General features: G+C 44.0%; 1 protein-coding gene across 4 annotated transcripts in view; it reads right to left on the bottom strand.

The window, feature by feature from the left end:
* EPB41L2 (erythrocyte membrane protein band 4.1 like 2) overlaps positions 1-6,036 on the bottom strand; it is a 112,064-nt gene extending 106,028 nt beyond the window's left edge. For all 4 annotated transcript variants that reach the window (XM_084284679.1, XM_084284681.1, XM_084284680.1 and 1 more), the window contains exons 1-2: positions 5,952-6,036; positions 2,893-2,974 (exon numbers count right to left, since the gene is read on the bottom strand). The gene's annotated coding sequence lies outside the window, so the exon portion shown is untranslated. The remainder of the gene's footprint in view (positions 1-2,892; positions 2,975-5,951) is intronic.
* Between the last annotated feature and the right edge of the window lie 1,912 nt (positions 6,037-7,948).

Consider the following 7,948-nt stretch of genomic DNA (forward strand, 5'->3'; position numbering starts at 1 on the left):
TCTTTGTTGCCTCAGCCTCCACAAAGATTATTCAAGGGCTGGAGCACCTCTCCTATGAGGAAAGGCTGAGGGAGGTGGGGTTGTTCAGCCCAGAGAAGAGGCTCTGGGAAGACCTTATAGAGGCCGTTCAGTGCCTAAAGGGGACCTACAAGAAACAAGGGGAGGAACTTTGTCAGGGAGTGTGGACAAGGGTTATGGCTATGAAGTAGAAGAGAGTAGGTTTAGATTGGATGTTAGGAGGAAATTCTTCACTCAGAGGATGGTGAGGCCCTGGCACAGGCTGCCCAGAGGAGCTGTGGGTGCCCCATCCCTGGAGGTGTTCAAGGCCAGGCTGGATGGGGCTATGGGCAACCTGGTCTGGTGGGAGGTGTCCCTGCCCATGGCAGCGGGGTTGGAACTAGATGATCTGTAAGGGTCACTTCCAACCCAAACCATTCTATGATTCTGTGCTTATTTGTAAAAAAGGGAGTAGTAACATTGATACGTAGCAACCTCAGGCTTGACCTGAGCAGCTGCCTCTCACCATTATGTAGATAACCTCTTGTCAAAGATTACTGCAATACAGAAGCATTGACTAGAGAGGGGACAAAGCAGCCTTAACACCAAATGCTGCCTGAAATAAAAAGTTTATACTGAGACATTCTTTGTGGTTCCAACCCCACCCCCTCCAGACATGATTTGCTTCGGATTCATGGTCTGATAATGCAACATCCTACCAAGAAGAGTACTCAAAAAGCCATACAAGAAAAACAGTCAAGAAAATGAATAATATACAGGCTTACTATTTTGCCACACTTTCATTAGATTGATGGGAGAAGAGCAGCAGTTACAGTATTAACTTAGTACAGCTGCAAAAGGAGGTAACAGAACAGGGAATAAAAGTACAAAAAAAGAGCTACTTTCAACAAAGGAAGAAAATTTTCATTTCCAAATAGGGTCTGCAAAGTAGAAAGTGCTGTATTCAGAAATTGAAAAAGAACTTTCAGATCCTAAACTGAGATCTTCACACTGAAGTGGTCTTGTATTGTGTTTTTAATTTTTGCAGGATAAAGTCCATATATTCTAAAATATTTTATTAATATTGAGTAACAGAAAGCAATAAAAATGTCTGAACAAATGTGAACCCCACTGTTCATATTTATAATCACTTTTGAATTTTGTTTTGATTTTCAGAAGTAGTATACATGCTGATTCAACAGTCAGAATTTAAAGCCCCGCCTATGATCCAATTCGAAAACTTGCAATAAGAATATATACTTTAAATCGCATATACAGGATAACAGAGCATTTCAAATAAGAAAAAGCTGTTCTAATCTTCCATTTTTCCATTGTGGTAAGAGATCACATCATGCATTTTAAATATGCACTGAAGAATGTTATTAAAAATACAAAAACTATGTTCTTAAGATGTTGTAGTCAAATTCTTATGCAGGCCACTAAAAAGAATACCGCATTTACACTCTATACTTCCCAAGCCACAGAAACAGGATAGCAGTAATTTACAGTAAAATCTGGTGTTACATTTAGCTGTACAACACTACTAATTACAGGATAATTTCAACAATAAATATTTGGTTAAACTCTGCTTTGTCATCAGTGCAAGCAATTTAAGCTGAAACTGATCTTTCAGAGAGTCCAAACTTCTCTTTTGGAGACTATTTTTATTTTCTGGTAACTGAGCATCTTTTCCTACAGAACATTTCTCTAGAAATAGTGCTTTGCAAACAGAAAACCACACAGACAATGTTAGAAGAGAAGATTCAAACCTAGAGCAGCAAGGCAATTCATAGTTCCTTTCAAACTGTCCTTAGCTAACCCTATTTTACTATTCAATGCCAAAGTCTAACAATAATTGACTTTACTGAGCACATAGGCTGCATCACTTAATAACCGTTAGGCAAATCAAAGACAAGCTATATCACACCCTTCTGAAAGCATCCAGGGAGGAAACAGACACAGAAGAGTATCAGCACCATGGTAGGTATTAGATCAAGTAAAACACTTGTGGTTAGGCTCCTGGACACTGTCCGAAGTCTGCAGTTTTACAAAGATCCTCCTGCAATGCACAAGGTCTCTGAAGAGCCAAGCTACTGTTAATGAAGGCACTACACAGATGAACAGCAGTGCTATCTTATCTTCACAGAAAAAAAATACAAAAACACACAAAGAAACCAACATTAAAAAATACTACCTGCTTCTGAGAACATTCAGAGACAGACAATCAGTGTTCTATGGAAGAGACCAACTTAACAGAGGTCAGGCCTTCAGAGCATCTCATACTCTAGCCCAGCCACCAACTCTCGTGCCACCACCAAAGGAACTCATGAAATGCAGATCAAAAGGTAGGCATCTGAAACTACCCTTTACAAGACCTCAAAGATTACCTACAATCTAGTCATCTACTCTGATAAGAACGAGAACAGATCCAGACCCAGCTTTCCTCCATAACTAGGAAAAAGCTGCTACACACAGAACATGCTTTTTGCCTCTCACTAGAGAAACAGTTTTTAGGTTAGTCTATAGTAATTAATCAATACCCTGTTGATACAGTGTTCACATAGCCTGTAAATCTTTACAAAGTTCTCAAGAAATGATGAACTCTAAGGCGGAAAGCAGTCATGAGTAAAATAATATTCACGCAGCAGTTTAGACATATGTCATAATTAAGAAATTAAGGTTTGCTAAAAGTCAAAGTACTTACTGTATCATTAATATGTTCTTGTCTGTGAAATATTACAAAGTTGCTACATTTAACCATGTAAATTTATCACATTAACAGCAAAAACATTTATAAGAACTTGAAAAAGAACACAGAACATCTGCTATTTAGAAAATTCCTATAGTGAATTTTCTCATATTAAAAACAAAAGAAACTAAAAAGTTACAAGTTACCTTTAACTCCAATAAAAGCCTTGAAGACTGGCAAAGTACAATCAACTATGACAACTGGATAACAGCCCAATATCTTCTTTATCTGTAAGAGAATCTGGAATTAGATTTGTAGTCAAATTACACCAACTAAGTGATTTAGAAAACCAGAAAAGTGAAGTTGTGCTTAAATGAGAAATAACTAAGATGTTAACATCCCTGTAAATACTAAGAGGGTTAAAAACGGTAACTCAACTTGAACTGTCATTGTATCTGTTTTCAAAAATGTATGAGTGTGGCAATTAATAATAAAGTCTAACTCTTGACATCAAGAAGAGACACCTTCTATCTAGAAAGATGGAAATAACCCCTTACAATGCAATTTGACTTCTTGTATAATCCAGGCTATAACATAATCACACATTCCCACATCCCCTTTTCTTGCTTCCATCCCCCCCTTTTTTTTTTTTTATGTCAGGCAATTGTGCAAGCATACAATGAGCAGTTTTCCAGTATAGCTTTTTCTGGGTTCATTCTGCTTGTAGTGAGACAAAAACCCACCTTCCCCCTCCTCATCTACCCTCAACAACATAAGATCACTTCCAGAATGAAACCACCATTTGAATTGGTACATCTTTCTCAGGAAGTATTAAACCTAACTTTTAAAATACCTAACGGTAGTGAATACACTATACACAACCTTTGATAACAGTTCTGCCCTACTGAAATCTAAAGCTATAAACTGAAATGTAGAAAACTTGTCCTCTCTTAATAGAGGAATACTGTATACTATAGACATAACTGTAAGGAGCATAAGCTGTTTAGATTCTCTTTCTAGATAGTGAATCCTTTCATAGCCACTACTAGCTGTGTCTATCAGTCTTTTATTTTGTTCCGTCCCCTATTAACACTTGAATAAATCAATCTTCTGTACTGAGACATGCTTCCCAGTTCTTGTAATACTTTAAAATCTTTCCAATTTTTCTTACAATATTATCACATTGCAGAAGTTCGATGCCACAAGTGAATGCAGAATTCAAAAAGTAATCCCATAAGCACCAAATTCAGAGTAGAAAGATTATATTGTTTTGTCATATATCTTATATGCCATTTAAAAAACTAGTTTGATTTTTTTAAAAAACAATGCCTTACAAAGAGCTTACACTTAAATGACTATCAGCAACAACCCACAAAACCACCTTTGAAAGTCTTCAAATGTTCCCAGAATGCTTTTCTGTTCTTCCCCATGACCTGTGCTCATCATCCTTAAAGGTATGACTCAGGAATGGGCCACATGAAAAATGCATGTTTTGTCTATATCTACCACAATCACTAAATGATTCACACCATATTGAATACAGTAATACAATCACTCTCCAGGTTATCCCCCTGAATAAGAACAATTTAACTCCACAGTATTCATAGAGCATCTGAGTTGGAAGGGATCCACGAGGATCGAGTCCAACTCCTGGATCCCAAAAGGACCACCCAAAAAATCCAATCACTTTTCCAAGAGCGTTGTCCAAACACTTCTTGAACTCTGTCAGGCTCAGTGCCGTGACCACTGCTGTGGGGAGCCTGTGCCAGTGCCTGACCACCCTCTCCATAGCTTGTCCCCAGGAAGACATCAACAGGTCAGACTGGCTACAAAGAGCCATATTTATTTGCACCTACTTTTAAAGCCACATCAAGAAGAAGTGGTAATAAAGTAGAAATTTCTTATGGATTAACTGCAGTTGCCGGAGACTTATGAAATTAGAGGTGGAACAAAATGTGTATTTCCAAAGAAATGAAGCCTCTAAGTCTATTCCATATCTTAAGTTTGCACTCCTCTTCACTTCCAGCATGCATACACACAACACATACTTTTGAAAGTCTCGCCTAGACCTTTCTAAGTGAAGTTACTACAGCACAAACTCCTCTGCCACGGGTACAAGCTGTTGATGTAAACAGAGACCCACAGCCTCTGAGAACCAGGAAGGGAAGGTCTATTCTAGGCTCAAAAGGAATCAAACTCAGCAGAACGCTGCAATTCAAGCAAGAGAAAGCAGCTCAGCTTCTCACCATAGAGGTTAACACCAGACAGAAAACAGCACGGTAAGCAGAAACAAACTTGTTGGAGAGGGGGAGAGCAGTGAGTGAAACAGAGCCCCTCAGCCGAGCACCCTTCTGGGGCCATTCTGGAGTAACGGAGGATGGCACCACACAGCGCCCGCTCTGCAACAGGCTGGCTTAAGGGCCGCGTCCATCTCCCATTCGAAACTTTAAAATATCACGCCAAAGAGAGCAACTTTAATAGTAAATAGCCACAAAGTGAAGCAGCATTTTATCATTTCAAACCCTCCAGGTCTGGAAGTTTTTGAGAGCTTGCTGAAGGCTAGGCTTTGGAGGACTACGTGCTTGTAGCATGGTACTCACACTCTGGTTGGTAGCACACATGCTAGCAGGCAGGAAAACAAGGCAATAAAGCACTACGTGTCAATGAAAAAGCTATAAATTACACATTTTTAATTAAAAATGGGTCTCGGACAGCTTTATAAGCAGAAAGAGAATCCTAAGTGAGCTGTTTGCTCGCCGTCACTGATATCAAAGCGCCTCGCCCTGAATTTCCTCCCTTGCCGGCTGCTAACTGCTCCCTGCCAGTGCCCATTTCGGAACCCGTTGCTGGAACCCGCAACCACCCGGCTGACAGCCCCGCACACCGGCTCCTTCTCGGGGATCACCCACAAGCAGCCCCCAGCCCCCCCAGCCTCACAGCCCGACTCCCCGTGCCCCGGGGCAGGCGACCAGCACCCCGCAGCCCCCCACCTCCACCCCCACACTCCCGTCCCTAACCCCCCCGCGCCCCTCCAGCCGGCCCCTGCGCGCAGAGGGGCGAGTCCTTGGGCGCACCCCCTCCCCGCCGCTCCGGACGCGCTTCCCCGGGGCCGCTGCCGCCCCCTGCCGTCCCCGCTGCTCCCCCGGCTCTGACAGCGCCCGGCCGGGCCGGGCCGGCGGCTCGGGGAGGGGCGGGGAGCGGGCAGCGCCCCCCTCCCGCCGCCCCCGCGCCTCACCGAGGCGCCCCCGCCGCGCGCAGCCGTTACCTGCCGGCCCAACGGCCGCCCAACGCTCGCGCTGCCGCGCAGAGTCCCCCCCAGCCGCGGCCGGCGGCGCAGCCCGGGAGAAAACCCCGCGCGCCCCGCCCCCCGGCCAATCAGCGCCCGCGCCACGCCTCCCGCCACGCCTCCGCCGCGCCTACTCGCCGGAGGGGCCGCCCCGCGCCCTGCGCCTTGCTTCTATTGGCTGCGGGGACCGTCAATCATGGGAGATGCCCCGCCCAGCATCCCGCGCCCCATCCCAACGGCTGCAAGCCGCTGAGGGACGGGGCGGGGCGGGGCGGGGCGGGGCAGGGGCAGGGGCTGCCTCTGTGGTGCACAGGATAGATGCCCTGGTCTGGGGAGAGCCGGGCAGAAATACGAGCCATTTTCTGTGTCATCCCCATGGCATTTCTGGGGAAACTAGAATTAGATGGGAAGGGAAAGCAGGACCACGGCTAAGGCTGCCGAGTGTTCACAGAATCACAGAATCACAGAATGTCTAGGTTGGAAGAGACCTCAAGATCATCGAGTCCAACCTCTGACCTAACACTAACAGTCCCCACTAAACCATATCCCTAAGCTAAGTTGTTTTAAGGACTGCTAAGAACTCCCCATAACTCAACTTTATTGGAGATTTCTGTGTGGTGCTGTGCGCCGCATCGCCTGAATCATACTGTGCAAAGGGATTTGTCTTCACAATGACAGTTGTAGGATGCCAGGATCTCATTTAGAGTAGCTTACTGAAAATTAAGTCGATGGGCAATGTACCATAAAAATTCTGGGCATTTTGCAATGCTTAAGATGGAGAAATCAATTAGACACCTAGGACTGATGAGCACCCTGTCTTTAACCTTGGTGCTTCAGAAGTAAAAGCAACCCCACAGCTCATGGGACTGCTATTAAAGGAAATTAATGTGAGCACACAGAGGAGCAGTGAGCCACTGATGATCAGAGAGGAAGCAGTATGGGGTGTCTGTGCTTCAGTCAGCGCTGTTCCACACACAGTGGAAGAGGTTAGGGACCGATAATTAAAGAGTGGATTATAATGCGTGTGCACAAGCAATGTGAATTCTGGCATTTACTAGGTGTGATGCTTGATGTTGTAATCTTCATATTTCATTATAGTGTACAATTGAAATAAAGCTAAATTCAGATTTTTCAATATCTCTGGGTCCACGCTCAGAAACAGAATTTGAAAAAGCCTTTGACTCTTTCAAAGAGGGGACGAAGCATAACTTTTCAAGAGAATCAATCACTGTGGTTCTTTCTTTGATATGGCAGGTGCTGAAATTACCATAGCACCAGCTGGATTAGGTTTGCGCTCCTAAAGGCTTTTAGTATTCAGAATGGTCTCCAAAACTGTATATGTGATCTTCTCTAACCTGTTCCTGACGTGCTTTAATATCTCTGAGCATGAAGGAATGACAGCAGAATATGGTCCAGTTCCTCAAGAAAGTAACACAGCAGCTCAGCAGCTTCAGGTGCCGTCATAAAAACAGCAACTGCTACCTTTGGAGGCTTAATTTACAGATGCAATTGGAGACTCTTGGTCTGTGCAGCCTTCTAAGGCTACCTGAGTTTCCATGATCCAGTTTGCTTTTTCTCGCTATTGCTAGCAATTGTTTGGCTGCCAGTGTTTAATACCATTGGCCTGAGCAAGTTTAATTGGCACAGGACTAAAAACAGCTGTGCCTGCAACGATCTCATTTTCAGTACGGTTCCCAGTGCTGCTAAAACTAATGGAAATGCCTGTAGTGAAATTCGCCCAGATTAGAAAATTCAGGAAGACTGTAAAAGAAACAGCTTCTGACTTGCCTCTTTTTGCTGCTTTCCTCAGACAGCCTCAGACACTGCTCTTGAGAAGCCCAGTCAGGAACACCCCCCAGAGAGGTTTATGTACTCTGATGTTTATTCTCACGCTGGTTTTAGGCCGTTTGTTTCTGGAAAAATCTGCTGCCTTATAACAAACTTCCCTTCTTCTCTGGTGCATAAGTTTAGGAAAG

Source organism: Netta rufina, assembly GCF_964035555.1.
Source record: "Netta rufina genome assembly, chromosome: 3".
In the NCBI taxonomy this organism is placed as follows: Eukaryota; Metazoa; Chordata; class Aves; order Anseriformes; family Anatidae; genus Netta; species Netta rufina.